This window comes from Chiloscyllium plagiosum, unplaced genomic scaffold, assembly GCF_037043375.1.
Source record: "Chiloscyllium plagiosum isolate Xiang-an unplaced genomic scaffold, Cpla_swu_hap1 HiC_scaffold_16, whole genome shotgun sequence".
Lineage (NCBI taxonomy): Eukaryota > Metazoa > Chordata > Chondrichthyes > Orectolobiformes > Hemiscylliidae > Chiloscyllium > Chiloscyllium plagiosum.
The window spans coordinates 37,544,939-37,571,699 of NW_028270154.1; the positions used below are offsets into that span (position 1 = coordinate 37,544,939).

The window sequence follows — 26,761 nt, forward strand, 5'->3', positions numbered from 1 at the left end:
CCTCTAATTCTGGACTCCCCCACCCCAGCAAAGAGACTTAGTCTATTTATCCTATCCATCCCCCTCATGATTTTATAAACCTCTATAAGGTCACCCCTCAGCCTCCGACACTCCAAGGAAAACAGCCCTAGCCTATTCAACCTCTCCCTATAGCTCAAAACCACCAACCCTGGCAACATCCTTGTAAATCTTTTCTGAACCATTTCAAGTTTCACAATATCCTTCCGATAGGAAGGAAACCAGAATTGCGCGCAATATTCCAAAAGTGGCCAAACCAATGTCCTGTACAGCCGCAACATGACCTCCTAACTCCTGTACACGATACTCTGACCAATAAAGGAAAGCATACCAAATACCTTCTTCAATATCCTCTACTTTCGAGGAGCTATGAACCTGCACCTTAAGGTCTCTATGTTCAGTAAAACTCCATAGCACCTTACCATTAAGTGTATAAGTCCTGCTAAGATTTGCTTTCCCAAAATGCAGCCCATTACATTTATCTAAATTAATTTACCACTTCTCAGCCCATTGGCCCATTTGATCAAGATGCCATTGTAATCTGAGGTAACCTTCTTCGCTGTCCACTACACCTCCAATTTTGGTGTCACCTGCAAACTTACTAATTATACCTCTTATGCTCCCATCCAAATCATTTATATAAATGACGAAAAGTAGTGGAACCAGCACTGATCCTTGTGGCATTCCATTGGTCACAGGCCTCCAGTCTGAAAAACAACCCACCGCCATCGTCCTGTCTTCTACCTTTGAGCCAGTTCTGTATCCAAGTAGCTAGTTCTCCCTGTATTCCATGAGATCTAACCTTGCTAAACAGTCTCCCATGGAGAACCTTGCCGAATGTCTTATGGAAGTCCATATAGATCACATCCACAGCTCTGCCCTCATTGATCCTCATTGTTACTTCTTCAAAAAACTCATTCAAGTTTGTGAGACATGATTTCCCACGCACAAACCCATGTTGACTATCCCTAATCAGTCCTTGCCTTTCCAAATACATGTACATCCTGTCCCTCAGGATTCTCTCCAACAAATTGCCCACCACCAATGTCAGACTCACTGGTCTATAGTTCCCTGGCTTGTCTTTACAACCCTTCTTAAACAGTGGCACTACGTTAGCCAACCTCCAGTCACCCGGCACCTTACCTGTGACTATTGATGATACAAATATTTCAGTTAGATTCCCAGCAATCATTTCCCTAGCTTCCCACAGAGTTCTAGGATACATCTGATCAGGTCCTGGGGATTTATCCACCTTTATGCATTTCAAGACATCCAGCACTTCCTCCTCTGTAATATGGACATTTTTCAAGATGTCACCATCTATTTCCCTACAGTCTATATCTTCCATGTCCTTTTCTACAGTAAATACTGATGCAAAATACTCATTTAGTATCTCCCCCATTTTCTGCGGCTCCACACAAAGGCCGCTTTCCTGATCTTTGAGGGGCCTTATTATCTCCCTTGTTACCCTTTTGTCCTTTATGTATTTGTGAAACCCCTTTGGATTCTCCTTAACTGTATTTGCCAAAGCTATCTCATGTCCCCTTTTTTCCCTCCTGATTTCCCTCTTAAATATAGTCCTACGCCCTTTATACTCTTCCAAGCATTCATTTGATCTATCTTATCCATACCTGACATATGCTTCCTTCTTTTTCTGAACCAACCCTCAATTTCTTTAGTCATCCAGCATTCCCTATGCCTACCAGTCTTTCCTTTCACCCTAACAGTGCCTGGACTCTTGTTATCTCATTTCTGAAGGCTTCCCATTTTCCAGCTGTCCCTTTACCTGCGAACATCTGCCCCCAATCAGCTTTTGAAAGTTCTTGCTAAATACCCCATCAAAATTAGCCTTCTTCCAATTTAGAACTTCAACTTTTAGACCTGGTCGATCATTTTCCATCACTATTTTAAAACTAATAGAATTATGGCCACTGGCCCCAAAGTGCTCCCCCACTGACACCTCAGTCACCTGCCCTGCCTTATTTCCAAAGTAGGTCAAGCTTTGCACCTTCTCTAGTGGGTACATCCACATACTGAATCAGAAAATTTTCTTGTACACACTTAACAAATTCTTCTCCATGTAAACCTATAATACTATGGCAGTCCCAGTTGATATTTGGAAAGTTAAGATCTCCTACCATAACCACCCTATTAATCTTACAGATAACTGAGATCTCCTTACAAATCTGTTCTCAATTTTCCTCTGACTATTAGGATGTCTATAATACAATCCCAATAAGGTGATCATCCGTTTCTTATTTCTCAGATCAACCCCAATAACTTCTCTGGATGTATTTCCGGGAATATCCTCCCTCAGCACAGCTGTAATGCTATCCCTTATCAAAAACGCTCCCCCCTCCCACCCCACCTTCCTTTCTGTCCTTCCTATAGCATTTGTATCCTGGAACATCAAACTGCCAGTCCTAGGTAAAAGCAATGACTGCAGATGCTGGAAATCAGCTTCTGGATTAGAGTGGTGCTGGAAAAGCGCAGCAGTTCAGGCAGTATCCGAGGAGCAGGAAAATTGACGTTTCGGGCAAATGCCCTTCATCAGGGCATTTGCCCGAACACAGGAGTAATCCAGATATTACTACTCTCGAGGATCTCCTTTTCAAATTCCTGCCCAACTCTCTATATTCTCCTTTCCGAATCTCATCCTTTTGTCTTCCTATGTTGTTGGTTCCAATGTGTACAATGACCTCCTGCTGCTCCCTCTCCCCCTTGAGAACATTCTGCACCCTCTCTGAGACATCCTTGATCCTGCCACCAGGAAGGCAACACACCATTCTGACTGACTGAGCCAGTCTTGATATCAGAAACTTGGCTATTCTTGCTACATTCCCCTGAGAATCCATCACACCCTCCCCCCCCCCCCCCCGAAATTTTCCAAAACAGCATATTTGTTTGAAATGGGGTAGCCACCAAAGACTCCTGCACTACCTGCCTATCTCTCTTACCTTTCCTGGAGTTAACCCATCTATGTGACTGTATTTGTGACTTTTCTCCCTTCCTATAATTACCATCCATCACATCCCCTTGCTCTTGTAAATTCATCGTTGCCTCTAACTGTCTCTCCAACCGATCCATTCGATCTGATAGGATTCGCAACCAACGGCATTTATTGCAGATATAATCCACAGTAACATGTAAGCTCTCCCTAAAGTCCCACATCTGACAAGAAGAGCATATCACTCTACTAAGGGCCAGTTTTGCTTCTTCCAATCTACAGACCCAGAAAATAGCACTGTCTTATTTCTCTACAAAACACTGCTCCAGGCTAACTTAATACTTATGGCTTATATTTTTAAGTTTAATCAGGAGACATATCTCAATAAAACATATGGTCAAGAAAGAACCCACTCTAATGCTGCAGACTTACAGCAAAGCCACACTTAAAACAATTCACCTATCTGTTTCTGTGCTGTGATCTCTCCCAAACAGGTTCCTCCAAGATTAGTTGTGAATTTCACTGTTTGTTAATTTTCCCAGATGCACTCCGATGTCCAGTAATACATGAATTCAAACAGCAAAGGCAGTAACTGCGCAGGTTCACTGCTGTGTCAGTTAGCAGTGTGGGTTTCTTGCTCGCTCTCTCTCTCCCTCTCTTTCTCCCCTGCACTGACCTCACCATGTGCTGCCTTTATCTGTTCCTTTCCCTTTAAAAAGTGCAGTTGTATTGACTTTTTTTTTCTGCAAATTTCCAAAACGATGCAACAGCATATAAAACAATAATTGTTGCTTCTGGAATTCGAGGAAATCACCTCCAAAATCTAAAATACCTCAAAAAAGGAGGAGCCTGTTCTAGCCAGAAAATTTTCCCATCCTCCATCTTGGATTACTCAGAATTTGAACAATGTCTGAAGCTTGTAGATTATTTATGAGAATGTGGTATTGACCACGACCATATGTGTCAGATCATTTAATTTGTTTTAGTGTGGCAGCCGTGTCCTTGGGTTTCACTACTGACTTTGACCTCAACAGTATTTGCTCCCACTGTCTTCAAGTATCTGTCCAGAGAGCCTCCTGAGCCAGTGTACACAGAGCATTTCTCTTGTCCTTTCCAATCCTGGCTCAAAGACTACCAGAGCTGCTCTGAAAAACCTTGGAGCACACTCTATGCATTGTTGTGCCACTTTTCAATGTTCTTTCATCCTGGCCACTCTCTCCCAATCACTTCCAACAGCTACTCCAGTCAAAACCCTCTCCCTTCTTAAAAAGTGTAGACCAGCATTAAGTGGGACAAAGTTTTTGGGACAATTTTGCATCCTGTTATTGGGCATGCAAACTGTAAACACAATGTTGGTTATACTCTGCAGTCTTGTAATGAGCTGCAGCATAAAATTTCTATGCTGTCTGCACGGGAGGGAAGGAAGGCAGGTTTTTTGCATATAGCAATCCTTTAATTTGGTCCTAATATAATGTTGTGTCAAATGAGTTTAATGAGTGGTTTGATTGAATTATTTAAAGAATGAAAAACAATTATAGATTTGATAAGGACCAGCTCTTCCTTTTATTATGGAAACCCAAAACAGGAAGCCATAATATTATGCACAGTTGGTCACAATGAAAGGAAATATTTATTAAGTTGATACAAGACAGAAGTTGTTACTTTTGTAGTTTACATCTAAGTCAATGAACTATAAAAACTTTTGTTGAGTATAACACTATTTGCAAGATAGTCTAAGACAGAATATCCTTTGGGAACCTAACATACTTGAGTCCCCGTTCTGTTTCTCCTGCCATCACTGATGATGTAGTCTATTAATTACCAGTTTTATCCCAGGACAGTCCAAATTCTTGTTGTGATTCCAAATCAATTAAACTGTTTAAAATGAATACACTTGGGAAGTAAGGACATCAATGGTGATGGCAAAACAAAGCAGAGAACCAGGGTTAAAAAGATAGATTGATCGTAGCTAGTGCAGCAGGTTCAGTGGAATGTATGGTCCACTGGTGTTCCTTTCATTAGTTGGACACACTCCTTGCAAAGCTTGTGAATTATCAATAGTCAAAACCCTGTTTCTAGGCTCTGTGTTTCAGAAATTATGAAACTCATTCATCAGGAAATATCCTGAGATTTTCCACATCCACTTATTCAGAAATGTTACAGCTGTTGTAAAGAAAGTAAAATGCTCGCTAATTTTGAACTTTCACTGTCATTGAGGTTATATAGCCTGCTTATATGTCTATGATGTCCTCTCAGTATGCTAAACATGTCGATCTTGTTCTCCTTCAAACTGATTTGGGCAATTAAACCAATGTCAGTTAGTTTGTTCCTATTTTAAGGCACTGAGTGCTGCAATTTTTTGACTAATCTCCAAAACATCAATCTTTACTCTATTATTGCACACAATGACCCAGAATTTGCTGGATCAAGACATCTTACATTAAGGACCATTTATTAAATTTTTCCTTCACCCTTCAGCTTGGAAGATATTCATATGGTGAATTGCTAGAAGTGTTACTCATAAACTTATGAGGTCACTGGGGCATCTGGAACCTCGGTGAGTGATGGGAACAGCAGTTTATCTCTGACTTTCCTGCTCCTTGGATGCTGCCTGAACTGCTGTGCTTTTCCAGCATCACGCTTTTTGACTCTGACTCTCCAGCATCTGCAGTCCTCACTTTCTCCTAAGATCTAAGTCAGACTGTGAACAGAGAAACCATACAGAAGAAAGTAAGGGCTGAACCAGATGGGTGGGGATGGTGTTACTGATTAGAATCACAGAATCATAGAACTTTACAGTACAGAAAGAGGCCGTTTAACCCATTATATCTATACCAGCTCCTGAAAGAGCTATCCAGCTAGTAGCATTCTCCAACTCTACCTTCTTAACCCCATAAATAAATCACATTCAAATGTGCATCCAGTTTCTTTTGAAACCTCCAATGAAATCCACCTGCACCACTCTCTCAGGCAGTGCATTCCAAATCCAAACAACTCTCTGACTCAAGAAGTTTCTCCTCATCTCACTTCTAGCTCTGTTGCTGACAAGCTTGAAATTGTAACCTCTAGTTACTGACATACCAACTGATGCACAAAGAATATTGTTCTTTACCCTGTCAAAATTGTTCATAATTTGGAACATCTCAATAAAGTCACGTCCTAGACTTGTCTGCCCCAAGCAGAACAAGCCCAATCTCTCTAATCTTTCCCTGTATCTAAAATCCTTCATTCCTGGTTTCATTCTACTAAATCTCCTTTGAACTCTCTGCAGCATGTTAACATCTCTCCTTAAGTAAGGTTCCCAGAACTGAACACAATGCTCCAAATGTGATCTGACCAAATGTGATGTGTAGAGGTGTAGCATCATTTGGAGACAGAGTTATACAGCACAGAAACCGACCCTTCAGTGCAACACATCTGTCCCAACCAGATATCCTGAACTGGTTCAGTCCCATTTCCCTGCATTTGGTCCATATCCCTCTAAATCCTTCCCATTGACGTATCCATCCAGATGCCTTTTATAAATTTTATAATTATACCGACTTCCACCACCTCCTCTGGCAGCTCATTCCATACACATACAATGCTCTACATGAAAAAGCTACACATAAAGTCCCTTTTAAATCGTTCCCCTCTCACCTTAAACATTAAACTTCCTTGCTTTTATACTCCATACCTCTACCTATAACCCAAGAATCCTTTAAACCTTTTTAACAGCTATTTTAACCTACCTGGCCACCTTCAAAAAATCGTGCACCTGAACCCTGAGGACACTCTGCTCTTCTACTCCCCTCGACCCTGTACAGCTGAGATGGTACTCGCTCTCCATGTTGCTTCTAACAAAATGCATCACCTCACATTTTTCTGCAATGACTTTCATCTGCCAGCTGTTTGTCCATTTGGCCAACTTGTCTATATCCCTCTGAAGTCTGTAAAAAATCTGGAACATCAATGAAGCCTGCCTTAAATACGCAAAATTTCAATCTTAATGGAGGAAGAACAATAGGCAGGCAAACTATGCACTTTTGGGAAACAAGCTGGTCAGACACTAATGACAATGATAGTCCATGTCTTAATTTTAACAGTCAATATTTACAACCACAGGCAGCTGGGATACTTGAACCCTCGAAATGGACAGCTAAAAGGAATTGAGAGAGACTGAATCCATGAGGCAAATGTTTTGGTAACACTGCGGACCAGATGGAGCATGTCCTTTGTTGAGACTAAATATTTACCCAATAAACTGCTTCAAACCTTCACGTATAATAAACTACTCATTTGTCTATCAATGGATGACACTAATCTCCATCTGGTTTTGTTGCAAAATTAATAAAACTCAAATTTAGGAGCAAGTCAATCAAATTTAGAAGCTATCAATCAAAATTATCGAACCAAAAGCTTTTGGGAGGGGTAGTGTGACATTGACTCTAACTGCGGCACTTGACCACGCTGTCTCTCCCCGAATAACAGGTACAGCAGTTTTTATACTCTAGATGATGTGTACAACAAAAAGCCACTAAAGACAGTTTCTTGTGTTCTGCTCATGTGTGCAGAGATCGCTGTTTCCAGGAATGGTGTACCACGCCGTTGTGTTCTGTGCGTGCACGCAGAGATCGCTGTTTCCAGGAATGGTGTACCACGCTGTTGTGTTCTGTGCGTGCACGCAGAGATCGCTGTTTCTGGGAATGGCGTATCATGCCGTTGTGTTTTGGGCATGCGTGCAGAGATCGCTGTTTCTGGGAATGGTGTACAATGTCGTTGTGTTCTTTGCGTGCACGCAGAGATCGCTGTTTCTGGGAATGGCGTATCATGATGTTGTGTTCTGTGCATGCGCGCAGAGATCACTGTTTCCAGGAATGGTGTACCACGCCGTTGTGTTCTGTGCGTGCGCGCAGAGATCACTGTTTCCAGGAATGGTGTACCACGCCGTTGTGTTCTGTGCGTGCACGCAGCGATCGCTGTTTCAGGGAATGGTGTACAATGCTGTTGTGTTCTTTGCGTGCACGCAGAGATCGCTGTTTCCAGGAATGGTGTACCACGCCATTGTGTTCTGTGTGTGCGCACAGAGATCGCTGTTTCTGGGAATGGTGTACCACGCCGTTGTGTTCTTTGCGTGCACGCAGAGATCGCTGTTTCTGGGAATGGTGTACAATGCCGTTGTGTTCTTTGCGTGCGCGCAGAGATCGCTGTTTCTGGGAATGGCGTATCATGCGGATGTGTTTTGTGCGTGCACGCAGAGATCGCTGTTTCTGGGAATGGTGTACAATGCCGTTGTGTTCTGTGCGTGCACGCAGAAATCGCTGTTTCTGGGAATGGCGTATCATGCCGTTGCATTCCGCTCAGGCGCACACAGAGATCGCTGTTTCTGGGAATGGTGTACCATGATGTTGTGTCATGCGCAGGCACACAGAGATCACTGTTTCTGGGAATGGTGTGCCACGCCGTTGTGTTCTGTGCGTGCACGCAGAAATCGCTGTTTCTGGGAATGGTGTACCATGCTGTTGCATTCCGCTCAGGCGCACACAGAGATCGCTGTTTCTGGGAATGGTGTACCATGATGTTGTGTCATGCGCAGGCACACAGAGATCACTGTTTCTGGGAATGGTGTGCCACGCCGTTGTGTTCTGTGCGTGCACGCAGAAATCGCTGTTTCCAGGAATGGTGTACCACGCTGTTGTGTTCTGTGCGTGCACGCAGAGATCGCTGTTTCTGGGAATGGCGTATCATGCCGTTGTGTTTTGTGCATGCGTGCAGAGATCGCTGTTTCTGGGAATGGTGTACAATGCCGTTGTGTTCTTTGCGTGCACGCAGAGATCGCTGTTTCTGGGAATGGCGTATCATGATGTTGTGTTCTGTGCGTGCACGCAGAGATCGCTGTTTCTGGGAATGGCGTATCATGATGTTGTGTTCTGTGCGTGCGTGCAGAGATCGCTGTTTCTGGGAATGGTGTACAATGCCGTTGTGTTCTTTGCGTGCACGCAGAGATCGCTGTTTCTGGGAATGGCGTACAATGCCGTTGTGTTCTTTGCGTGCACGCAGAGATCGCTGTTTCTGGGAATGGCGTATCATGATGTTGTGTTCTGTGCGTGCACGCAGAGATCGCTGTTTCTGGGAATGGCGTATCATGATGTTGTGTTCTGTGCGTGCGTGCAGAGATCGCTGTTTCTGGGAATGGCGTATCATGCCGTTGCATTCCGCGCAGGCGCACACAGAGATCGCTGTTTCTGGGAATGGTGTACCATGATGTTGTGTCGTGCGCAGGCACACAGAGATCACTGTTTCTGGGAATGGTGTGCCACGCCGTTGTGTTCTGTGCGTGCGTGCAGAGATCGCTGTTTCTGGGAATGACGTACCATGTTGTTGTGTTCTGCGCATGCCCACGCAGGGATCACTGTTTCCAGGAGTAGCGTAACATGCCGTTTTGTTCTCCAACTTAGTTTCTGTTTTCACTTTCTCTGAACTGCCATGAAGTTCCCCAGAGCCAGGATCCTTGGGGCACTGTGTGACCTGCTTACAGAAATCCCAAGATAACTAATAGACACCACCCACAAACAGGAGCTCTAGGGTATTCCATGCATCCTTGCTTGGTGCCGCCCCCCCTCTCCCCCCCACCCCCCCAATTAGTACCTTTCCCCAACATGATCCCTGCTCCTACAGTCTCCTTCAATACAAGATATACTTACCTACTCTCTTATGCTTTGGTTTTATGAAACAGATTCTATACCTAAAGGTCACCAACCTGTCAATCAGTCTGCCTTTAGACAGGAGGCCCACAGAGAGAAAAAGAAAGTGACAGTGGCCCTGTAGTTTAATGCTGCATAACATTTGGGAAACATGTTTACGAGATCTCTGCCTCCTAATTACTCACAACAGTCATGCACCACCATCATAAAACATTTGCCTTAGACCTAAAATGCACTGTCCAGCATTAAATTAGGTAGAGAAGGAAAATACCCAAAGGTAAAGTAAAATTGGAGAATAAGGGCAAAAGAGAAGGTAGAAAAGAAAACATAGAAAAGTTTAAAACTTAAGCGATGTTTAGTACATATAGGAATAAGAACTAATAATTTCAACTTCTGAGCCAACCAATTTGAGTGACATAACAGGAAAATAAATCTTATTTAAAAATTTCTTACATAAGGAACTACAAGCAGCCAGTTCCTACACCAGTTTAATTCATCTTAATTACAAATGTAACAGAATCTAGAAATGTCCACGTGGTAGGGCAGGGCAGGTGGCCCGTTCTGTTGGAGAAGCCTACATTTGGATGAGGAGTGAAGAAGGCATCATCTGCCTTCTCAGGTGGATGGAAAAAATCTCTTGCCACAACTTTAAGTACAGCAGGCAAGTTCTCCAAGGCTCATGGGCAATATTTACTTTTCAAACAATGTGGTTAAAACAAATTAGCAGGTTGTTGTAACTTGTGGGTCCTTACTGAGTGCACATTATTTTCAAAATTGTCGACATTGCAACATTGGCTACATTTGCATTGGTTGTAAAGTTATTTGTGGAACAAAACAATGTTGTGAGTGTGCTATATGAATGCAACCTTTCTATGATCACATTACTGGGTCCCATCACCTACATTTACCTTGGGTGATCTTTGAACTTCAATTTGCAAGGTACCATTTGAAACTGGACCTTTTACACTGAGAGTATGGATGGCACCATCTTAAAAATTAGGTTTGTCTTGCTTATGTGTTCCTTGCTGGAGGTGCACCTAATGCTATTTGGTTTGTATTGTTTCACCTCCTTAATAAAAGTAAAATATTAAACTGATGCCACATAATTTCTTGTCCTATGATTGAATGTGATGTTTATGTGCACGTAGATTTAGAACACCAGCCTACAGAGCAACCAGTATCACAGGAAAATTGAAAGGTTAACACCTGATGTGGCAAACCTTTGGCACTAGATGGCAGACAAGCATTTGGAAAATTTTATCAACAGATGCCTTCATTCTGTTCGTTAATAGCATTCCTTGTTGCTTTTACTGCAATAAATAATATTTCAGATCTGATTGTGCTTTTTGTTTAAATGCATATCTTAGTCTGATTTGTTTTAATTCATCTTTAAAAATGCTGTAAGCTAGAATGAACATTACACTCATTCAGTAATTCATTCAGCAATCTTTAAGTGAAGTTGTTCAGACAACACAGCAGTTCAGCAAATGAATACAGTACATTTGATTTTGATGCTGGATGATGAGCTGACACAAGTGTCAGGAGCAACATTTCAATCCTCACCCTTTGAAAGAAGAATGATCAGTACCAGTGATAGATAATACTTAATGAGCAGTAATCCTTTAATAACATAATTGACAAGATGAAAATCTCTCGTCTACCAGGGCAACATCCACACAGAGTGAATGGAAGTGTCCAACCTACTCCACAAGTTGAAATAACACACTTACATTCTTTAATCAGCAGACTGAGATTAAGATTTGCTTGAACAAAAGAGAGATGAGCTGCATGGGACTTCACTAAAGCCAGACCAGTGTTCACAAATCCTGGATATGGTAAAATTGAAGAAATTGCCTGGTCTAAAAAATCCAAACACAGTAAGGATGAAAGTATTTGTTTCAAAAGAGAACTTATTTTGCATGAGAGACATTCATGAGATTACAGGTCAAATTATTATAGAAATAATTATCTGTGTCAGTAGTCAAGTGTTCCTCTGTGTATGGAATTCATGAGAGTTCTCCAGATATGGTGACTGACTAACTGTTGGGTTTAGCAGGAACAACATCCTCCATGAAAGCTATCGAAATCATAAAAGATGCTTTTGTGGAAAAGTGATTTGCAAATTATCAGAATCAGGCTCAATAATCCTCATGCCAAATGCCTACTGATTTTCCAAGTTTAAAAATAATGTATTCTGGAAGGACTGTGACACCTCCAAATTGCCTAGATTTGTGAAGTTAGAGATTTGAGCAGATGGAGGTAATGATAAATGTAAAACTGTCTACATACATGAATGTTAACTAGAGTAAAGATAAAGACTTGAGATAAAGATGTTGCAGAAAATATTGAAGTTGAAAAGTCTTCTACAGCACTTACTAGATCATCAATTCTATGCATTGGGATAACCACATAGCAATGCCAACATACCAGTTCACACTCGTTTCCCAACATCTTCTGTCTGGTAGATACCAATCAATAATCAGCACTGGCCAGATTGCCAGTATATATACAGATATTTGTGTAATTATGTGGTGGAGCAGACAACATAAGAAGCAATTGAATTATTAGAATTGAAAGTACTCCCAAAAGTTTATCTGTTACTTTTTGGCCAGAGCCAACGTGAACAGTTGCAATCTGTATTTGCCGAAGATGAGCAACTACAAAAATTGCAAAAGGCCATTATCCAGCAGGGACCTGGCAGGATTAAAAAAGTACCAGGGCAGATTTGTTCATTTTTGGCTAAAAAGAGGCAGATCGGGATGAATTGTCACACTTCCAAAATGTTACATTGAAGTTTGAATTGTTAATCTTGTAAACTCTATTCTTACCTGTTTCTATACAGTCGGTTCTGCTATAACGTGTGTTTCTTCCAGGCGAATTGGCTTTAATGCGATTGGAGAATTTAGATCATTATTTGTAGGACACAAACTCTCCCTACCTGTATTAGCTTTAACACGATTCTGGCCCCATTAGTTTAAATGGTGTGGCTATCATGTGATTTTCTTATAAGGTGAGATCACATGAGAACGGAAGTATCGTGTTATATCACAACCGACTGTAATTATCTGTAAAGATGATCTGTCTATACTTTTGATTACAGACTGAAATGGGACAAAAAAGGATTGTGGAAGGGATTTCTGTACTTTTTATATGTAAGGTACTGAAACTCATTGAAAGAGGTGCATAGGCTGCTGCTTTATTCAGAGCTGAAAAATGTGTTGCTGGAAAACGCGCAGCAGGTCAGGCAGCATCCAAGGAGCAGGAGAATCGATGTTTCGGACATAAGCCCTTCTTCAGGAATCAATGCCCGAAACGTCGATTCTCCTGCTCCTTGCATGCTGCCTGACCTGCTGCGCTTTTCCAGCAACAAATGTTTCAGCTCTGATCTCCAGCATTGGCAGTCCTCACTTTCTCCTAGCTGCTTTATTCAACCAATTGCAAGTAGGGTGACACCAGAGGATGTGTACAAAGAGATATACAACTTGTAAGTGATAGCTTTTGTCATCAACAGCTCCAAGAAGCCATCAACTCGCCAACAACTATATGATTGCGCCTGGATAGCTGAACAATTTGTGGTTGTGAGTAACACTAGCAGAAACTTTCAGAAGTGGTGGTGTGCTTCTCTGCATGAGAAAATACCCAAAGCCTGAAGAAAGCCAGTCATTTGTTTCATAAGTTGCTGTGAGCATTTGCTTTCAATCAAGAAATGAGAAACTTTATCGTTTGTGATGTCTGTGCCTCCTTTGATGAAGAGACAAAAACTAGAAAAAGAGAGCTTGAAGGACCACAGGTCCCAGCAACAAAAAGGTAATCTTTAGCAAACCTTGTTGATAGAAGACATTGAACTGCTTCCCCAGTTTTGTCTCTCCGTCCATAATAGCAATTTTCTTTATAGGATCATAGGAACATAGGAGTAGGCCATTCAGCACCTTGTGCCTGTTCCACCATTCAATGAGATCATGGCTGACCTGTGGCCTAACTCCTTTGGCCCATATCCCTTAATATCTTTGCTTAATGAACGTTTATCTATCTGGGATTTAAAATTAGCAACTGATCCTGCATCCACTGCCATTTGTGGAAGAGTTCCAAACATCTACTACATGTTTTGCATAGAAATGCATGTGTATGCGAGATACTTTTAATAAGGGTTTAGAGTTCCAGTAAAGTTTAGAATTTCTAGTATGTTTGTATGTCATAGTTGTTCATAGTTGTTTCCCTGTTGTACAATCTATTTATTTACCGTAAGAGCATGTCTGCTGACACACTGAAAATGCTCTTATTGTGCTCGTACAAAATGTGCAAGCACAATGCCCCCTCCAGAACTAAACATCAGGTTGTTGGACTATCACCTGGTGTTGTATGATTTTTAACTTTATCCACCCCAGTCCAACACTGGCACCTCCACATCATGCCTGCCAGAACTGACAGTGATGTAATTGTGTCCTATTTGCTCATTTATTTTGCATATTTTGGTGCTGCATTGTTTATTGCTGGCCATGCATTTCACAAAGTGTGCTTGTGCAGAAATTTCCACACGCACCATGTGAACCTTTCAGCACACAGAAAAGAATACATGGACTGTTCCAGCATCACACCCAGATCTTGTTGAATCTCAGATGATAGTAGTCTGCCTTCCTGTTTTTGCCACCGAAGTAGATAACTTCACATGGATCCACATTATATTGCATTTGCCAAGTATTTGCCCACTCAGCCAGCCTGTCTAAGTCACCCTGCAGCTTCTTAGCATGCTCCTCACAGCACACACTGCCACCCAGCTTTGTTATCATCTGCAAATTTGAAGATATTGCATTCACTTCCTTAGTTCAAATCGTTAATGTATATTGTGAACAGTTGGGGTCCCAGCACAACCATGTATATCTGCTTGAGATAATGCTTTATATTTGGAAAAAAAGGGATGTTTGTTACATCTCATAATTAGACTGTCAGTGTAACTTTAAGAGACATGTTCATTATAGCATCACTGTATGTGACCTGAGGGCTAAACTGTCTCATGGCCACTTGAAGCATGATGCACCGATGAAAGCATGTTATCATTTGTAACCAAATAGCCCAATACTAGTCCAGACAGCTTAGTGCCTGTTAATCTTATTTCAAATGTAACAATGAACCAAAATAAATGTTCTATTGGATTCTTCTATATCATTACACCCATATCTATTTCTTATGTTATGAAGTATAACATAAACATTACTGCATCAGACACAGATATATCCGGAGTAACCGACAGTAATTTTGTGGAAGCACTGCTACTCCTCCTGATTTCGCATTAATGTAAGTTAAAAAATGGGTCTGGCACTTTAAGATCAATTAGTTACATCACTGCAGAAGTTGAAAACTTGTGCAAAAGATATTTCAGCAATCTAAATGAATTGAATAAATGGGTCCTGGAATTGAGAGAGGGCTATCATTTTAATACTGAAGCATTTCTGTGAAGTATTCACTCTGCTTAAAAGATGGTCCCACAAGTTTAACCCCAGCCTGAATGCATGAAGAAAATAGGTCCTGGGCAAAGTTTTGTTAAAATTCAACATTTTTTTTCTATTTAATAGCTTTAATAAGTTGAATTTATGTTTTAGTGTCTTTGAACAGTTGAAATAAATTACTTTATTGCTCCATATCAAAGATAAGGAATATATTAAGATCTATTGTGCAGTTGTTTGATTTGTGAGAGAGGTGAACTCACCAGCACTCAGCTTATGCTTTCTGATAAATGTGCGTGTGTGTTCAGCATTTCTAATGGAGATGGCAAGGTGGGGTGGGGGGGAATGCTTAATGAGTTTGTTTGCATACAGATGTTCTACCTGCTGTGGAATTACAGATCTGGCATAAACAGAGCTTTCTGTATTCATACTTGACCAAACTCAATATTCTTCCAGGAAAACCTGGAGAGCAGTTGGACTATTTTGAACAAGAAGGAAAAAAGACCTTCTCCTCCATGTTCATTAAATACCACATTGACATAATCATGTAGAGCATTATTGAAAGCCTCAGTAAATGTAGATATAATTTACTTTAGTAATCCTTTAATTTCTTCTCATCCATTAAGAGTACTTTTGTTAATTCCTGAAGCTTATCCTCCTGCAGTTAATATTCAAGCGAGCTGGAGCTGATGTGAGAAAGATTTAGTAATGTGATGTGGACTCAGGCACATTAAAGATTTAATGTGCATTCTATAGTTACCAATAATTTGTCTCATACATAATGATTGTAAAATGAAAATATGATTACATGATGGAGGGGAGTCAGTAAAATCAGATCTGCAAGTATGTTATAGCTTTTCAAATGGACATGCCGTTATATTTTATTGAAACCAAAAACATATGCAGGTTTAGAAACAATCATGGATTACAGTTCTGCATAACAAAAACAGACCAAGTAGTGAAATCTACAGCTGCCACATTTTAGTTGGGCCATTTTTTAAAATCAATCTGTTAGCTGTTGTATGCACTTCTGTAGCCCTCACACCCTGAGTTGAAATTGGAAGCCAAACTTTCTTGCCCAGAGTTACGAACACTACCACTTTGCCATGAGGTCTCATAAGAGTGTTGAGTAATGTAGTTAGTAGGTTTTCAAACCGAATGGATTTCAAATCTATTGCAGCAACATTCTGCTTGTTGTAAAGTTACTTTCACTCATGAATGGATGTCACATGACACCAGGTTATAGTCCAACAGGTTTATTTGAAATCACAAACTCTTGGAATGATGCTCCTTCATCAGGTGAAGGCTTCATTTGACTATAATCTGTTGTCACTTGACCTCTGACTTGTTCCAACCCAATCCAACACCAGCACCTCTACATCTTGAATGGACGTGAGAGATAAATTCTTCTTTTACACAGATCACATAAGCAAAGTAGTGGCGGTGGAGGATGTTCTAACGTTTCTGAATGGGTGGCATTAGGTTTGGGTTGTGGGGAATTAACTGGGCAACAGTTTTAAATGAATTGGGAAACTGGTTCCAAACTGCCACCTCAGGGTTTAACTGATCCAAGAAGGAGGTTGAAATTTTAAATCTGCCTGTTTGTAGTTTGGATGCTTTGGATTTGATCTGCTTTGTAGACTTAATTGTCATTGGCTGGATATCTGAAGCTGGTAAAGCCCAGCAGTTGCAGTAAGGTGAGAATATGTGAATTTAGGAATTAGGAACATGAGTGGGTCACTAGGCATCCTGAACCTGCCCTGCCGTTCAATATAATCCCAGCTGATTTGATTACTCCACATTTCTGCCTACCTCACAAACACTTCAACTTACCAAGAAATATCTATTTATGACTTAATATACTTCTGACTTAAAAATATTCAAAAGCTCTACTTCCACCATCTGCTGAAGATGGAAGTCCCATAAACTCATGACCCTCAGTCAGAGAAACATTCTCAGTATCTCTGTCTTGTTTAAACAATGACCTTTGGTACTGTAAGAGGAAACATTCATCCCACATCTACCCAGACAAGATTTGTCCTTCAGAAAGCCATGTTGACTTTGCCTGATTATCTTGAACTAGGTACTCTGCAATGACATTTTCAATAATAACTTTATAAGTTTTTCAATGTCATTTGTTAAGTTTAATGGTTTATGGTTTTATGCTTTCTGGTTCCACTGAGGTGGAACAAGTCAGAAGTCACGTGACAACAGATTATAGTCAAGTGAAGCCTTCACCTGATGAAGGAGCAGCACTCGAAGAGCTTGTGATTTCAAATAAACCTGTTGGACTATAACCTGGTGTCATGTGACATCCATTCACAAGTGAAAGAAACTTTACAACAAGCAGAATATTGCTGTCTTAGAAAGCCAACATCATTTGTTAAGTTTAATGGTTTATGGTTTCATGCTTTCTCCCTTTTTGAATAATAGATTTCCCTCTTTTGTACTTTTGGGCCTGCTGTTTGATTTGTCATAACCATGCATTTCTGACTTTTAAATAAAAACAGTTAAAAAACCGTCTCTGGTTTAAAATCTGTAAATTGAAAAAAAAAAGACATATCAAAATTGAATCTCAAAAGCTATTTAAAGTTGAAAGTCACAAGAGACAAATATCTTAGTGATATTTGAGAAGATTTGTAGCTCAGGTTGATGGTAAAACTGTAAGTTAGCTCGCTGAGCTTGAAGGTTTGTTTTCAGGCATTTTGTCACCATACTAGGTAACATCATCAGTGAGAGTCTCCGGTGAAATGCTGGTGGTATGTTCCGCCTCTCTATTTATAGGTCTTGGTTTCTTAAGGTGGGTGATGTCATTTTCAGTTCTTTGTTTCAAGGGAAGGTAGATAGGATGTGTTTATTGATGGAGTTCCGGTTAGAATGCCATGTCTCTAAGAATTCTCGTGCGTGTCTTTGTTTCGCCTGATCTAGGATGTGTGTGTTGTCCCAGTCAAAGTGGTGTCCTTCTTTGTCTGTATGTATTGAAACTAGTGAGAGTGGGTCGTGTCTTTTGATGGCCAGTTGGGGTTCATTTATCCAGGTGGCAGGTTTCCTGCTTGTTTGTCCGATGTAGTGTTTTGCTGGGCTGTGTTATATCTGTATCATTCACAAAGAGAGACATTTAGAACTTAATTAACCATTGGGCAACACTGAAGCTCATTCTAAAGGAGTTTCAAAGTTTCTAGGAGAAAAAGAAACTGGGAAAAGCCTCAATTGTTTTCTTGGTGACGCATTTGCAATGAAAATATTAGCCATTTTGTTTTGGTTGTGTTAAAGACAAGTCATGAAAGTTATTTTGTGTAGAAGCTCCAGGAAGAGCTCTGAGAGACATCATCAGAGAATGTTCTCAGTCTCGGGGAGGTCATGGACAAAGACATGCAGAAATGGATTGCTGTTCTGCCAAACCTACCCAGGTAATCTCCAAATGGTGTAACTGTAGTACTAGTGAAGCTCAGGAAATGTTCTCTTCTCTCAGATCCTGCTAACCTGCTGACTCCACAGATACAGGGAAACAACTATTGGTTTTCTGAAGTCATTGCATCTGTGAATCTAATATCAAGTTTTAACTGTTTTACTTTATAAGGAACATCTTCAAGAACAACGGGCCTGCAATTATCTTAGATCTCAGATGATATTACTTTCATTTTTTGAGTATCTTTTATCATAAACTATTTTTAATCTTTGCTTATGTACTTTTTGTCAATAACCTTAATATTTGTACTTGATTAACTACAGCAGTGCTTTTACATTAAACTAACTTTATCTTGTTTACTGTTAACTAAAGCTTTGATGAATCACTCAAAAACTAAAAGGGAGTTTTATGCAAACTTATCTGACTCTTGGTTGATGGACCACTCGGAGAACACATCTGGTGTGGTCATGACAAGAGATGCAACAGCATTCCAAGATTCCATCCATATTATGCAAATGAGATGTTATAACATCAGCTGCCCCACCCCCCCTCCCCGTTCTGTGAGACTAGATGGTTCAGTCTCCAGTTTGTCCTCTACATCTCCTGATACTTTTCCCAAGTTGAAATAGCCATAATAAGCAAGAACATTTGATAGATCTGTGTGGGTCTTTCCCTTGACAGGTCTTTGTTCATGATGTTTTAGGTTTCATCATTCTGCAGTATGGCTCTTCCCTCACAATATCTCAAGACTCAGCTGGAGGATCTTAAAGGCATACAAGGAATGATCTGAAAGTTCTTTTTAAATGAACTGGATAACAGTATCTGTCTTCAATGCAATTCAATCTTAATTTTTCAGGACACTGACACTTATTATTGCACATTTTCATCAGTACTGTTCACAATGTCAGAGTAGATGTCTCTCTGCATTTCCGTGGCTTAGATTGAATGAGTTCAGCTCCTGAAGTGTTGATCTGCCTGCTGATAGACTGCTTCAGTTCAATGCCCTTCTGTTTTGTGAACTTGTTAATGTTGCATAAACCTCTGTGTGTTGAGTGCTTTCGAGTCTCTTTGATGAGTGATTCTCTTTGTAGGTTTCCTGTTGTTAATGTATTGCGGTTGTGTGACCTCACATTTTCATAACTTGCTTGGGTTTCACTTTTATATTCTTTACAAGGCTGCTCACAGCCACGGGGGCAGTACATTAAAGAATAGTACATAAAACTTTCAGATCGTGAGAATAAGGCAACCGACTGACCTACATTTTCTTTGACTGTCCCATGATTTGAGTTTCTAATCCCACCTTCCAGGAGAGAGCACCATTTGTCCCAAATTCCTCCAGCCATTAATTGTGGTTACTGCTCGAGGTATCGTCTTACTACTGCCTGAGCGTCTTTAGTATCTGTGCAACTATACATGTGCAGACTAGAGCCAGAACACAGGGCACATATGCAGAGATAAGCTGGTAACAATCTCGAGCTGGACATTCACAAGCCTGCACAGACATGAGCACACACAGATGTGAGTACAAACAAACATGAGCACACACATGAGCACACAGAGACATGAGTATTCACAGGCAGGAGCACACACAGACATGAGCACACACAGACATGAGCACACACAGACATGAGCACACACAGACATGAGCACACACTGACATGAGCACACACTGACATGAGCACACACAGACATGAGCACATACGGACATGAGCACACACGGAAATGAGTACACACAAATGTGAGCACGCACAGACGTGAGCACACACAGACATGAGCACACACAGACATGAGCACACACGGACATGAGCACACATGGACATGAGCATTCACAGGCATGAGCACACACTCACGAGCACACACAGACATGAGCACTCACATACATGAGCACACACGGAAATGAGCACACACAGACATGAGCACACAGACGTGAGCACACACAGGTATTAGCATACACAGACATGAGCACACAGACATGAGCATTCACAGACATGAGCACACATGGACATGAGCACGCACAGGCATGAGCAAACACAGACATGAGCACACACAGACATAAGCACACTGGGACATGAGCACACTGGGACATGAGCACACGCGGAAATGAGCACACACAGATATGAGCACACAGACGTGAGCACACATGGACATGAGCACGCACAGGCATGAGCACACACAGGCATTAGCACACACAGACATGAGCACACCTGGACATGAGCACACACAGATGTGAGTACAAACAGACATGAGCACACACAGACATGAGCATTCACAGACATGAGCACACATGGACATGAGCACGCACAGGCATGAGCACACACAGGCATGAGCACACAGACATGAGCACGCGCAGACGTGAGCACGCACAGACGTGAGCACACACAGACATGAGCACACACAGACATGAGCACCCACAGACATGAGCACCCACAGACATGAGCACCCACAGACATGAGCACCCACAGACGTGAGCACCCACAGACATGAGCACACACAGACATGAGCATGCACAGATGTGAGCACGCACAAATGTGAGCATGCACAGACATGAGCACACACATGAGCACGCACAGACGTGAGCACACACAGACATGAGCACACACAGACATGAGCACGCACAGACATGAGCACACACAGACGTGAGCACACACAGACGTGAGCACACACAGACATGAGCACACATGGACATGAGCATTCACAGGCATGAGCACACACTGACATGAGCACACACAGACGTGAGCACACACAGACATGAGCACACATGGACATGAGCACACACTGACATGAGCACGCACAGATGTGAGCACGCACAGACATGAGCACACACAGACGTGAGCACACACAAACGTGAGCACACACAGATATGAGCACACATGGACATGAGCATTCACAGGCATGAGCACACACTGACATGAGCACACATGGACATGAGCATTCACAGGCATGAGCACACACTGACGAGCACACACAGACATGAGCACACACGGAAATGAGCATTCACAGACATGAGCACACAGACGTGAGCACACATGGACATGAGCACGCACAGGCATGAGTGCACACAGGTATTAGCACACACAGACATGAGCACACACAGATATGAGCATTCACAGACATGAGCACGCACAGACATGAGTACACATGGACATGAGCATTCACAGACATGAGCATGCACAGGCATGATCACACATAGACATGAGCACACACAGGCATGAGCACACATGTACATTAGCACAAACAGGCATGAGCACACACGGACATGAACACACATGGACGTGGGCATGCACAGATGTGAGCACTCACAGACATGAGCACGCACAGACATGGGCATCACAGACATGAGCACACACAGACATGAGCACACACAGACATGAGCACACACAGACATGAGCATGCACAGGCATTAGCACACACAGACATGAGCACATAGAGACATGAGTACACACAGACATTAGCACACACAGGATTGAGCACATACAGCCATGAGCACACACACACACATGAGCGCACATGAACGTGAGCATGCACAGATGTGAGCCCACACAGACATGAGCACGCACAGACTTGAGCACACGCACGTGAGCACGCACAGGCATGAGCACACAGACATGAGCACACATGGACATGAGCACGCACAGACATGAGCACACACACACATGAGCACGCACAGACATGAGCACACATGGACATGAGCACACAGACATGTGTGCTCATGTGTGTGGGCGGCACGGTGTTTGTGGGCAGCACGGTGTTTGTGGGCGGCACGGTGGCACAGTGGTTAGCACTGTTGCCTCACAGCGCCAGAGACCCGGGTTCAATTCCCGACTCAGGCGACTGACTGTGTGGAGTTTGCACATTCTCCCCGTGTCTGCGTGGGTTTCCTCCGGGTGCTCCGGTTTCCTCCCACAGTCCAAAGATGTGCAGGTCAGGTGAATTGGCCATGCTAAATTGCCCGTAGTGTTAGGTTAAAGGGGTTAATGTAGGGGTATGGGTGGGTTGCGCTTCGGCGGGTCAGCGTGGACTTGTTGGGCCGAAGGGCCTGTTTCCACACTGTAAGTAATCTAATCTAATCACATGGGCACGCACAGACATGAGCACATACACGTGGGTATGCACAGACATGAGCACACATGGACATGAGCACACTCACGTGAGCATGCACAGACATGAGCACACACGGACATGAGCACATACTTGTGAGCACGCACAGACATGAGCATACATAGACATGAGCACACATGGACATAAGCATGCACAGACACGAGCACACACAGACATAAGCACACACGTGAGCACACACAGACATGAGCATGCACACGTGAGCACGCACAGACATGAGCACACAGACATGAGCATACACAGACACGAGCACATACACGTGAGCACGCACAGACATGAGCACACATAGGCATGAGCACACATGGACGTGAGCATGCACAGACATGAGCACACTCAGACATGACCACACACAGACATGAGCATGCACATGTGAGCACGCACAGACATGAGCATGCACAGATGCGAACATGCACAGCTATGGGACAGCAGGAACACTGGCTGACACTCTCCTTCAGCAGATGAGGGAGTGGGGTGGGTGTGTTTGGTGGAGGTACCTGCTCTGGGCCTCAGTCTATTGGATGATGCCAAAGTAAGCCCCATAGTTTGGGCTGGGGTGTGGTTCTAGGGAGGGGAAGGGAGGATGGTATGTGGTGATTATCTTGACCAGCCTTTAGTTTGCGAGTGGGGATAGTGGTCTCAGAGCAGGCTCGAGAGACTTACACTAGTCATATGGGGGACAGTGTTTCAGTACACTTGAGCTCGTGTTGGGAGAGTGGATTCTGCATAAGTATATGTGGGGAGGGTAGTTGGACAAACAGCAGTGTGTACATGCCTCTGAGTTGGGGAGTGGCAATGAAAATCTCAGAGCAACTTGGCCCTTTGAGGGAGCAGTAAATAAAGCATTAGCAGAGCCAAGGAGATAGACTGTAAATGAACAATTTTATATATAGAATGTTCTGATGGATACAGTCTTGTTACTGAGTAACACATTTAGACCATGTTGACCATAATAATATGGTGCCAGCTCTCTAGCACTGTCTCTGTCAACTCCAATTCTCAGGCCTTGTCAGAACTTCACTGACTTCTTCAGCATTCCACCCCAACTCACCTGGCCCCTTTCAGCATATCACCCCACTCCTGTGGTCTGTGACACCACCACCTCCACCCCCACCCTCTGCCTGCTCCCCCAGCAAAGTCTACCTTTTGTTGCCCCAGAGTTAGTCACCCTGGTTAAGGCACAGCCATAAGAAATCACCAAAAGAAGTCCTCCAGCACTGCAGAATGTTTTGCACAAATTACATGGCAGTAGATTTTGCAGATAGTATGTTACGGAACCAATTTTAGTTGAGGGCAAAAGAATTGCTGCAAGTATCAGGATAATACTGGTTTATGGCACCTATTTCCAAGGTACTGATGCCTGGCTCAAATCCTAAAATCTTTAGGAAGTGTGTGCATACTTCTGACCAGGGCTGAACTACCTGTCATGTTAGGTAAGAACAAGAGGTGTCCCTTATCAATGTTTGCCAATAGTTGGATATTTTCATCTGTAAAGAAGAAGCTTACTGTTTGCTTCTGGTTTCTGCTTTGTGTTGAAACATCTTTGCCATTGATCTCATGCAGTATTCCAACTGAGCTCACTGCAAGCATCAGGGGCAACATCTAATCATTTGTCAAAATATTCTGCAACTTCCTCCTGTTAACATTGACCATGCTTTTGTTATTGGGATGGGACCATTCGCCACAGCAGATTCGCCAGCGACGATTAGCCACTGCCCTTTGACCACCGAGGACGCTTAGCCACCGCCCATTGGCCACTGAAGACGATTCGCCACTGCAAATCAGTCGTATATTTTGAATATTGGTGGTAGCATTTACTTGTTTTAATAACCATTTATTTTTGTTAATAGAATTTAAAAAAAAATTTTTTTAAAAAGTATGCATAGACATATTGCTGCAGTTGGAGCAACTCGCCATTATGCTTTAAACGCAAAAATGATAATTGCTTTGGCTTTTGTGCCACTTACTGACCTTGATACCTCTGTGGAAGCACTCGCAGATTTTTTTGCCTCAAGAACTATAACCAAAACTAGAATGGAACATCTTAGAAGAATAGCGCATAACTATCAAATGAACCGAAATTTCATTGTTTAATATTAATGTGAGATTTTACTGCCATTATAAAGATTTTAAAAATATATTTCCTTTCTCTGGTTAAAGTTTGTAACTCATTTTTATATATAAACCAATAAAATGTATTTATTTTACCTGTTTTTTTAAATCAATATGTAGTATGTAGTTGTATAAATAAAGGGGACTGAGAAGTATGAAAGAACAGGTGGGAGGGAAAACAAGGATGCAATTCCTGACCACAAACCTTTTATCTTGTTGTCAAAATGCTTGGTCACGACTCAGCAAGATGGCGGCGATTCTGTAGAATTGCTGTGGACAGCTCTGCCTAACAGCCAAGGCATACTGGTGTTTTTTGCCATCCCTGGCCAACTCATGGAGTGTAATTATTAGTTTAAAACCTTACAGAGCACATATTTGTTAATATTTGGGAGTGGGAAGGATGCCAAAGGGCAAAGGATTTAGCAAAAAGCAGCAGGGAGGACACTCCCCTGCAGCACTAGGCATACCAGAGACTGCAGCAGCAGCAGCCTCTCCTGAAACCTCCAGGGACCTGAGCAGGAATTGGCTGCGGCGATGGACAGACTTACCTTGAAAGTTGGGGCTGCGATTGAGGAGATCCACGGGGAGATTCGTGCCCAGGTCCAACCTATCTCATCCATGCTGCAGAAGCACGAGCAGGAGATCCAGGACCTCTGGGAGAAGCTGGAGGAGGTGGAGGGTCGAACTAAGGCCTCAGAAGCTGCGATGGAGTCCTCATCCAGTCGAATCCAGGTGCTGGAGTGAGAGGTGCGGGCCTTGTGAGACCATCTCGATGACCTCAAAAATCAAGGTTGGAGAATAAATCTCCGATTTGTTGGGCTTCCTGCAGGTGAGGAAGGTGAGCAGCCAGTCAGCTTCTTTGAAAGCTGGCTGCTGAAGTGCTTGGGCCTTCACATCGAGTCCAGCAGGCTGCAGATTGAAAGGGCTTATCTGGTTACAGTGCATAGGTCAGGCCCAGTGCAGTGCCCCTGCTCGGTCTTAGTGCACTTCCATTCATATGAGGACAAGCAAAAAGTCATAGAAGCTTCCAGATCCCTGGCAAAAGATCCACAGGCACTGCTGTACAAGGGGTCAAAAATCATGTTTTTCCAGGATTTCTCTGCAGCTGTAATTCAAAAGAGGAAGTCCTTTGATGAAGTTAAAAAGCGGCTGAGGAACCTGGGCATCCAGTACTCCATGAGATACCCCGTAGTGCTCCATTTCAGCCACGAGGACTCCGTTTACACATTTGACTCAGTGGATAAAGCTAAAAACTTTGTAGACACTTTAAAATAGATGGATTGGCCTGAAGAATATGGTTAATGTTTGTTCTCTTTTCTATCTTTCCCCATGTTTTCCCTTCCTTTTTTTTAAATTCCTTTCTTTCTCCCTAATAATTTCCTTTTTGGAAAAGGGGGAAAAGACCTTGGAATAAGTTATTCCTTTTCTTTCATAACTGGATTTTCTGATGGGAAATTTTGTGGATGTTCTTTGTTGTCTCTCCCCTTTTTTTGTTTGTTCTGTTTCTCTTTTAGTCACAAATAGGGGTGACATGAAGCCTGGGATGGGTGGAGTGCTCATCCTGACTTGGTCTTTTTTCTGTTGATTTAAGGATTATCTCCTTGTTTTTCTTTCTGGCCTAAGGCTGGGGCACAGTCCGGGTTTGAGGAGCTATGAAGGAGAGGATGGGTAGGGTGAGTGCCCCCTATGGGCAGGGGGGAGAGTCTTCCATTCAAAGTTTTATAGTTGTCTTGTTTTGTCGTTTTTTTTGGTAGTAATCGTTTTTTATAGTTATGATAGAGTAGTTTTTGTATATATAGTTCTTCGACTCTATGAGTCTTTATTTACTTACGCTCGGCACTTTGTAAGCAGGGTTCTCCCTCCCAGGGGTTCAAGGGTCTCTGAAAGGGGATATGGCTGAGTGTCTTATTAAATGATGCATCTGGAACATTAAGGGAAGTCATTCACCTGTTAAAAGGAAAAAAGTTCTTTCTAGCCTTGGGGAAAGGGTTGATATCGCTTTGTTGCAGGAAACCCATCTTGATGATGGGGAACACCT

General features: G+C 42.5%; 1 long non-coding RNA gene across 2 annotated transcripts in view; it reads left to right on the forward strand.

Annotated features, from left to right (window-relative positions):
* Nucleotides 1-14,898: 14,898 nt before the first annotated feature.
* The window catches only part of LOC148147518 (uncharacterized), a 90,121-nt gene continuing 78,258 nt past the window's right edge, over nt 14,899-26,761 (forward strand). For both annotated transcript variants that reach the window (XR_015759725.1, XR_015759726.1), the window contains exon 1: nt 14,899-14,940. This is a non-coding gene — a long non-coding RNA (uncharacterized LOC148147518). The remainder of the gene's footprint in view (nt 14,941-26,761) is intronic.